This window comes from Hordeum vulgare, chromosome 7H (genome assembly GCF_904849725.1).
Source record: "Hordeum vulgare subsp. vulgare chromosome 7H, MorexV3_pseudomolecules_assembly, whole genome shotgun sequence".
Classification (NCBI taxonomy): domain Eukaryota; kingdom Viridiplantae; phylum Streptophyta; class Magnoliopsida; order Poales; family Poaceae; genus Hordeum; species Hordeum vulgare.
The window spans coordinates 285,089,546-285,099,922 of NC_058524.1; positions in this window are offsets into that span (position 1 = coordinate 285,089,546).

Sequence of the window (10,377 nt, forward strand, 5' to 3'; positions counted from 1 at the left end):
TGCACAGGGGCCTTCGTGGGGTTGCCCACCAGCCCACTAAGGGCTGGTGCGGCACCCCTATGGCCTATGGGCTTCCCCGGGGTGGGCTTCCCCCCCCCCCCCGGGGGGGGGGAACATCCGGAACCCATTCGTCAATCCCGGTACATTCCCGGTAATGCCGAAAACTTTCCGGTAATCAAATGAGGTCATCCTACATATCAATCTTCGTCTCCGGAGCATTCTGGAAACCTTCGTGACGTCTGTGATCTCATCCGGGACTCCGAACAACTTTCGGTAACCAACCATATAACTCAAATACGCATAAAACAACGCCGAACCTTAAGTGTGCAGACCCTGCGGGTTCGAGAACTATGTACACATGACCCGAGGGACTCCTCGGTCAATATCCAATAGCGGGACCTAGATGCCCATATTGGATCCTACATATTCTATGAAGATCTTATCGTTTGAACCTCAGTGCCAGGGATTCATATAATCCCGTATGTCATTCCCTTTCTCCTTCGGTATGTTAGTTGCCCGAGATTCGATCTTCAGTATCCGCATACCTATTTCAATCTCGTTTACATGCAAGTCTCTTTACTCGTTCCGTAATACAAGATCCCGTGACTTACACTAAGTCACATTTCTTGCAAGGCTTGTGTGTGATGTTGTATTACCGAGTGGGCCCCGAGATACCTCTCCGTCACACGGAGTGACAAATCCCAGTCTTGATCCATACTAACTCAATGGACACCTCCGAAGATACCTGTAGAGCATCTTTATAGTCACCCAGTTACGTTGTGACGTTTGATACACACAAGGCATTCCTCCGGTGCCAGTGAGTTATATGATCTCATGCTCATAGGAATAAATACTTGACACGCAGAAAAACAGTAGCAACAAAATGACACGATCAATATGCTACGTTCATTAGTTTGGGTCTAGTCCATCACATGATTCTCCTAATGATGTGATCCCGTTATCAAGTAACAACACTTGCCTATGGTCAGGAAACCTTGACTATCTTTGATCAACGATATAGTCAACTAGAGGCTTACTAGGGACAGTGTTTTGTCTATGTATCCACACAAGTATTGTCTTTCCAATCAATACAATTATAGCATGGATAATAAATGATTATCATGAACAAAGAAATATAATAATAACTAATTTATTATTGCCTCTAGGGCATATTTCCAACTATTCCATCTAAAGACCTTTCCCGGTACCCTGTCGGAGAGGGAATTGATAACGGAGGTCGTCGACATCAATCCTGATACCTCCATGATGATGTGTGAGTAGTTCACCATAGACCTACGTATCCATAGCTAGTAGCCAGATGTTTTCTTCTCTCTCTTTGATCTTCAATAGCATGTTCTTCGCGATTCTCGCAGAGATCTATTCGATGTAATCTTCTTTTGCGGTGTGTTTGTTGGGATCCTATAAATTGTGTGTTTATCATTAAATTATTCATTGAAAGTAATTGAGTTTTTCCTGAACTTTATGATGCATGATTGTCATAGCTTTGTATTTATCTTCTATCTATCAGTTTGGCTTGGCCAACTAGATTGATTTAACTTTAGTGTAGTGGTGCGTTGTAGTGAGTTCAATCTTGCGGTGCTCTATATCCTAGTGATAGAAGAGGACATGACACATATTTGTATTGTTGCCATTAAGGATAAAACGATAGGGTTTATTCATATTGACTCCGTTTAATTTGTCTACGTCATGTCACCTTGCTTCAAGCATTACTCTGTTTGTATGAACCTAATACCTAGAAAGGCAAGGATAGAAGCGTTCTCGAAGAGGAGTAGCAGTAGATGCAGAATCATTTGACTCTACTTGTTTATGGACATGATGCTTATATACATGATCATTGTCGTGAATACCATCATAACTATGCGCTTTTCTATCAATTTCCGAATAGTAATTTGTCTACCCATCATATGATTTGCATTCGAGAGAGAAGCCTCTCGTGAAAACTATGGCCCCGGAGTCTATTTAATTATATTGCTAAAATCCTAAAAACCTTGTTCCAATTTTTTTTACTTTTTATATATCTATCTAAACAAGTAGCATGGTCCTACTTTTATCGCTAGCCAATCTAAACACGTTCATGATAAGCAAGATCTGAACCCTTCTCGGGAGCACAACTTGCTCAGGGGTGCATATAAGCATTCTTCCCTCTTCTCACTTTGTCACATACTAGTGATGTTAGCCTTCATGTGGAAGGGTCCTCGGGATTTTGAGCTGATCATTATTCCAGGTAACATCAACAACACGTTTGAATGCCGAAAGCACATTGGTCCAACCCAAAAAAATTAAAGGAGGAAGCAGAAAAACACTTTCACATGTTCAATGTTCCAGCAGAGTACATGGTTAATTATGATATTTTGCACTTCAATGGAACTATCGCATTATGGTTGCAAACTTACAAAGTTCAGCATGATATAGCTAGTTGGGTTCAGTTGTGTGTGGTTGTATGTCAGAATTTTGGGAGAGATTTATATTTCAAACACATGAGGAACAGTTCTGATATCAAACAGAGTGGTGATGTTATGAGCTATTATGCAGAGTTTGAGAAACTCATGTAGAAACTGTGAACTCATAACCATACCTTGGATGCTACTTTCTTTGTTGCTAAATTTCTTAAGGACATGCGTAAGCAAATCCAAGCAGTGATCATTCTGCATCAATCGAGAAGAGTAGATGATGAAGTGTCCCTCTGTTGCAATAAGCTGACTTGGCCTCACAGTGGCAACACAACTATGTTCCAAAGAGGTGGCATAACCAAGCGAGGCTTGGCAAGTTAGGTCCGCACTCGGCTGAAGCTGCGGGTCATATCCCTGCTGTCACCAACAATGAACAGAGATGTCTTTTTACCAAATTAGCAACACTCAAATCGCAAGGCAGACTACGAGGACAGTGTTCTAAGTGTGGGGGAGAATTCAAATCTAGCCACAAAAACCCCAAGAAAATTCTGCGTGCAGTTTGGAAGAGTTTTGTGCAACCTTGCGTGAAGATATTGTTGATGAAACTGCACCTTCACATGGATCCTCTCACACCATCTACACTAAGCATGAGCAGATTCCGATTTTTATCATGGTGGACTCAGGGAGTTACGCAAATTTTGTTATTGTTGTTTGGTTGAGAAGCCACAGTGTCGGAACAGAACCTCCTCAAGATCGAGTGACAATTGCAAATGGGACTAAGATGATAACCAACAAGCAAATTACTGAATTCCATTGTGGTACACAAAATATTAAGTTCTCTACTTCTGTTAGAATTTTTGATTTGTCGTGTTATGATCTCATCTTTGCGATGGAATGGCTTGCTGAATTTAGTTCCTTGTGGGTTGACGGGTGCATTAAGAAAATGTGGATTTGACTACATGGGCATTGTGTTACTGTAAGTGCATCTAGTGCCCCTTAGTGATTTTGGTGGATTGAAGACTTATAGGTTAAGAGACTGATATGCTTTTGAGTGTACATAGGCTCTATAAGTCCCTGAGGAGTTTGAGTTATTTGAAGAATATCGACCCCTAGAAATGTATGTCTTCGGGTGAAGACTTTAGTTATTCGTTGAAGACTTTGATCTCAAATAAATTGCTATTCCTCATGAAGACATTGAAGATGAGGAATTCGATGTATCCCAAAGAAAATGTTGTGAAGACTTTGAAGCTTGAAGATTTAATATTGCTATTTCATTTGCTTCTTTCTTGAGTCATAGGAACGTCGTACTGTTAAAGGGGGTCGAGGTAATATTAAGGAAATATTTCCTCATGATGCTCAACTCAAAACCTACATATACTAAATCCTTCAAGTGAGGAACATGAGAGACATGACAATTTTCAGAGTTGAAAGTTCCGACTATTGCCGCGCTGCGCGCCAACTATCCCCAATCTGATCCACACAACGGTCATATCATTGGGGGCCATAATATAATATCATGTCGGGATGCTCCCAGGCTATAAATAGCCGCCCCAACAACCACTAGCTAGTTGGCTGCTCCGAGAGAAACTCACACTTGTCATTTAGAGCAACCCAATCCTCGAGGACTTTGATAGAAAATCATCAAGTGAGGAAAAACCCCAAATACCCAAACCAAAACGCAAAACCCAGTGATTGAGCATCACTGAAGAGATTGTTCCTGTGTTGAACCGACGCTTGTTACCTTTGAGGACTGTGCATCCTCCAGACGGTTAGGCATCATGGTCGAGAGCATCCACCAATGAATTGTGGATCGTAAGGTGACCAAGTTTGTGAGGGATTGGAAGTCTGCCCTGAAGACTTACCACGAGTGTTGGGCGAGGACTGTGTGTCCTTAGCTCAAGGAGACTACGGTAGGCGTTGTATGTCTCCAGACTATGTGTCCTTTGATTTGAATATCAAGCCGCTCCAAACCAGACGTACAAGTGTCATAGCAGTTGGACCTGGGTCATCAAACCATTGCCTTCCTCGAGCTACGAGTTCTGTTTCTTCAACTCATTCATTTCCTCAATTGCATGTTGAAGACCTTGATCTGTACTATTTGAAGAATTTGACTGAAGACTTTCTCTGAATTCCTCACCTCAAATTCTTCACCCGAGTTATTCATCACCTGCTTGTCCTATTCACGTGACATGTGCAAACCGAATACTTGAACTAACTCTGAGGGCTTAGCTATAGTCACTTTTGCATATCTGTTTAAGCACTACTTCTGTTGCACTCAGTTCATGACACCGTACTTCCCTCACTAGGAATTTCCTCAGTGACGAATTTGTAAAAATCGCCTATTCACCGTCCTCTAGTCTGTATAACGAGCTTTCAATTGGTATCAGAGCAAGGTACTCCCGTGTTCTGTGTGATTTTGGTCTAACCGCCTGGAGATTTAGGTATTTCGACCGCCGGTATGATCAAGGTTATTGCGGGTTGTCCTACCTTTGAAGGAAAGGATTTCCCCTATTGGAAGAACAAGATGTGCATGCACCTTGAAGAAATTGACAACGATCTGTGATATATTGTAGAAAATGGTGTTCCCTCTATCACTGCCGCTGATGTGAAGAGATTCAAGCAACTCGACTGTCAAGCGAAGAATATCATTCGTGGCCATCTAAGCAAAGGTCAGTACAGCAGGGTGAGTGCTTCGTCGTCTGCAAAGCTTATCTGGGAAAGGTGGTCCAAAGTCAATGATGGAGTCTCCACAAAGCGTGACTCTCGAGTTGATGTTCTTCGCAATCTCTTCAAACATTCAAGAGACTTGATAATGAAAGCTGCCAAGATACCTTTGATCGCCTCACTCACATCTCCAATGAGCTTCAGGCTCTTGAAGCTAGATACATCATTGACCATGATGTTGTGAAGAAACTGTTATGATCCCTTGATCCATCATTTGACACACTAGTACTGATGATTCAAGAACAAAGAGCCTACAAGATGCTTGATCCTGCTGATATACTTGAGAGACTCAATACTCATGAATTCCAACAAGAAGAGAAGTGAGACCTTTATGGACCAAGCTATTCAAGACCTCGTGTGCTGAAGGCAAAAGTTATTTCCTCATCTGAAGAAGAAGACTCTAATTGCAGTCTTGGTGATCTTCAAGAACTTGGTCAGGAACTTGCTATGCTCGTGAGGAATTCCAGAAGTTCTCAAGGCGTGGCCAGTTCAGAAAGTCTTCAAGAACAGATATGAGGAAATCAGAATCTTCACCTGAGGATTATAAGAAAAGAACTTGTCATAAATGCAAGAAGTCTGGTCACTACATTGTTGATTGTCGTCGTTAGGTAAAGAAATCACGCAAGAAGAAGTACAAGGATGACAGCTCTGATGACTCAAAGAAAAAGAAGAAATCTTCAAATTCCTCATCCTCAAAGTCATCATCGCACAAGAAGAGCATCTTCAGAAAGGCTCGGGCACTTATTGGCAAGGAAATGGATTCTGAAGAAGAATCTGAGGAATGTGATGAAGAGGAAGGTTCTGAAGTGCAGTCGAAGTTTGGTGTGGCAAGTCTGTCTCTTGCTACCACATTCGTCAACAAGTCCATCTTCAACCTTGAAGAAAATGACAACGTCAACAACACTGATGACTATGATGATAACTTTGCTCCCACCTATTGCTTCATGGAAAAAGGTTCAAAGGTACCAAGCCACACATCCTCTTCTGATTCTAGTGACTGTGAACGTGATGATTATCAAAAAACTAGTTACTATAAACTTGCCAACATTGCCACTAAGCAACAAAGTGCTATTGAAAAGCTTCAGAAACTGCTAGACAAAAGCGATGACCTATTGAGAGATGAAATGAATCATACTCAAATCCTCACTTAAGATGTTCAAAGTCTCCAGTCTAGATTTGATAGTCCTCAAGAACGTTATGGTACACTCTTTGTTGATCATGAGAAGCTTTCCTATGAATTTCTTCAAAGGAAGCTAGATCTTGAGAAGCTGAAAATGTCCCATGATGATCTTCGAATGGAAAATGATTCATTGCTTGCTCAACACATCATACTGCTCAGGAAGATTTCATTCCACCATGTAAGAAATGCATCGAACGTGAAATTGCTAATTCTTCACCTAAAACTTCAAATGCTTCTATCGCTTCAAATTCTTCAACTGTTCCTGTGGTAACAAATTCCTCAGTGAGTAAACCACAAATGTTACTCACGAAAATGCAGGGTTGAATGAATTGTATGTGACAGGCATATAAAAAAGCCTCAAAGGGCATCAAACCCTTTGCGATGTGCTCAAAAAGCAGATTCTGAACAGGAACCCGAGGAAAGTGGGCATCTCCTTTGAGAGGAAACTGAATGTTGATCGGTCATATTGGAAACCTGAGCAGTAACCCAAAACTTCATGGGTTGCTACAAAAGGACCTCACGTTGATCCATCCACCCTAAGAAGCCTTATATGTGAAATTTCTTATTCCTGTGATGAATCATTTGACTCCAACTATAAACCATTGAAAAATCAAGCTGGTGAAGTATTTGGAAGATTTGTGGGAACTAACTTCAGGAATGGACCACCCCTGAGGAAAATCTGGGTCCTCAAGAGCACCTTGGAAAATCTTAAAGTGAATGTCCTCATGACACCACCAGTGAAGAACAGTAATCCCAGATCAAATTCCTCAGGTGGACCAAAGTCTTTACGAGGATTAAATTTCTGAAATGGTCAAAACTATGCTTGTACTCGCACTAATCCTTCTGATATACAGGGAAACTACAAGGGACATGAATATTTGCACTATTTCTCAAATCACTATGTTCATAAGTCCTCAAAGAATTTCTCTACCTATTCATTCAAGTACTCTAACTCCCCTCCTATTAAAAGAAGTGCACTAGCTTCAATGCCTTAATTCTCGTATGGTGCTCGCGGGATGATAAACTCTTTACCACCCCTTCAGATGTGGGTGGTGAATAAATCAAACTAATCACTTATGCAGGACAAGTCTTTAGATGAAAGTCATCATCTGAAGAATTTGCTGGAGACCTAAGGAAATTGCTTGATTGGATGCAAGCTAAAGCATGATGAAATGATCTATCATTTCACACGTCCTCATTATGTCTAAAATGTATTGTATCTGATGAAATTCAAGTCGGATGAAATTGATATCATAGTCTTCAATCTGAAGCATATGAGATGGTAAGCGGTGCTAATTCATTTGCAGGATCACAAACCCAAGACCACTGAGTGGCTTCTTGATAGTGGATGTACAAATCACATGACTGGTGATAAAAGCTTATTGATGAATATCTCACTGACTCCATCACCACTGAAGCATATCACCTACGCTGACAAAGGTAAAAGAAAGGTATTGGGACTTGGTAAAGTGGCTATCTCTAAGGACCGACACATGGACAAAGTCATGCTTGTCGAATCCCTATGGCTTAACCTCATGTTAGTCTCAATGCTTTGTGGTCTTGATATGATTGTCGTCTTCGGAAAATATAGATGTGTAGTCGTCATGGAATCTGATAAATCCAAAGTCTTCGAAAGCTTTAGGAGAGGAGACTTGTATATTGTTGATTTCTTTGCACGTCCTCAGCCAGCCACGTGTCTACTAGCCAAAACCTCAAAGGGCTGGCTAGCCAGCCACGTGTCTACTAGCCAAAATCTTAGAGGGCTAGCTAGCCAGCCACGTGTCTACTAGCCAAAACCTCAGAGGGCTGGCTATGGCATCTACGACTTGGTCATGCAGGCATGAGGAATATGCACACACTAGCGAAGAAGTAGCATGCCATTGGCATCGAAACCGTCAAATTCCTCAAGGACCATCTCTGGGGCTTATGAATTTGGCAAAATGACCAGATCCAAATACCCCTCGAATACTATCATGACTACTACTCGTCCTTTTGAATTGCTTCACATGGATCTCTTTGGACCTACTCATGATGCTACTCTAACCAATGCAGCATCCGTACATGGTTTTTTCATCGTTGATGACTATTCCCGTTATACTTGGGTACATAACATTCTTTACAAAACTTATGTGCAGGAAGTCTTCAAACGGTTTTCCTCAAGGGCCTCGACGAACTTCAGCGTCAAGATTAAACACATCACGAGTGACAATGGGACAGAATTCAAGAATACAGTCCTTGATGACTATCTTGATGAACTTGCTATTACTCACGGATTGTCTGCTCCTTCTACTCCTCAACAGAATGGCGTCGTTGAGCGCAAGAACAGGACTCTCGTTGAAATGGCACAGACTATGCTTGAAGAATATCAGTCTCCTCCTCGCTTCTGGCCTGAGGCAATCAACACTGATTTCCACATCATCAACAGGGTATATATTCACAAATTCCTCAAGGAGACTTCATACGAACTCCTCACTGACAAGAAACCCAATGTAAGTTATTTCAAGTCTTCGGTGCAAGATGCTAGATTAAAGATCCTCACCATAGCTCAAAATTTGCATCGAATGCACATGAGGGTTTTATGCTCGATTACGGAAAGGACTCACACACCTACAGAGTCTTCAATACCTATCATAACAAGTTTGTTGAAACTGTAGATGTGCGGTTTGATGAAACTAATGACTCGCAAAAAGACCAACTGCCTCATGTGCTAGATGAATTGACCCCTGGGGAAGCTGTTAAGCACAAGGCTACTAAGATATCATTCCCACCGAGGAACAACCTCCTGTTGAAGAAGTCATCCCCAACAAAAATGAAATTCAAGCGGGTGCACCTAAGAAATTGCTCCAAATCAAATTCCTCAGCCCAACCAAAGTCTTCAACCTACGCATCCGAGGACCGCAATAGAAGTGGAAATTGACAAAATCCTCAATGACATCAATGCGCCAGGTCCCCTCACTCGCTCAAAAGCATTACATTTGGTTAACTTTTGTGGGCATTTCTCCTTTGTGTCTAACACAGATGCCTCAAAAGTTGATGATGCCTTCATGGAACCTGAGTGGATTCAAGCCATGCAAGATGAATTTCTTCAATTCAAGTTGAATGACGTCTGGGAACTCGTGAAAAGACCTAATCCTCGCAAGCACAATATCATCGGCACCAAGTGGATCTACCAAAACAAGAAAAATGAGGATGGTCAGGTTATGAGGAACAAGGGACAACTTGTAGCACAAGGCTGCACACAAGTTGGAGGAATTGACTTTGATGAATCTTTTGCACCTGTTGCTAGACTTGAAGCTCTTCATATATTGCTTTCTTATGCTAATCATCACAATATTACACTATATCCAATGGATGTGAAAAGTGCATTCCTCAATGGTAAGCTTGAGAAAGAAGTATATGTTGCTCAGCCCCCAGGTTTTGAAGACCCGAAGGATCGAAACAAAGTCTTCAGACACAAAAAGGTCTATGGCCTCAAGCAAGCCCCGAGGGCGTGGTATCATACATTAAAGGAATTCCTAGTGAAGAAATGCTTCAAACCCGGTTCACTAGATCCCACACTTTTCACAAAATCCTATGATAATGAGTTGTTTGTATGCCAAATATATGTGGATGATATCATGTTTGGTTGTACTGACAAACGTTATAGTGACGAATTTTCCTACATGATGTGTGAAGGATATCAAATGTCTATGATGGGAGAGATGAAATTCTTCCTATGGCTTCAAATTCGTCAACAACGCAATGGCATGTTCATCTCTCAAGAGAAATACTTCAAGTATGTCGTGAAGAAATTCAGCATGAATGAATGCAAAGGCCTCAAAATTCCCATGCCTACCAACGGCCACCTCTCCAGTGATGAAAATGGTACATATTTCGACCAGCAGGTACATCGCTCTATGATTGGCTCTTTATTGTACCTATGTGCATCTAGGCCAGACATTATGCTTAGTGTTTGCATGTGTGCACGTTTCCAAGCAAAACCGAAGGAATCACACCATAAGGTCGTGAAACATATTCTTTGATATCTAGCTCACACAACAATACTTGGATTATGGTACCCCA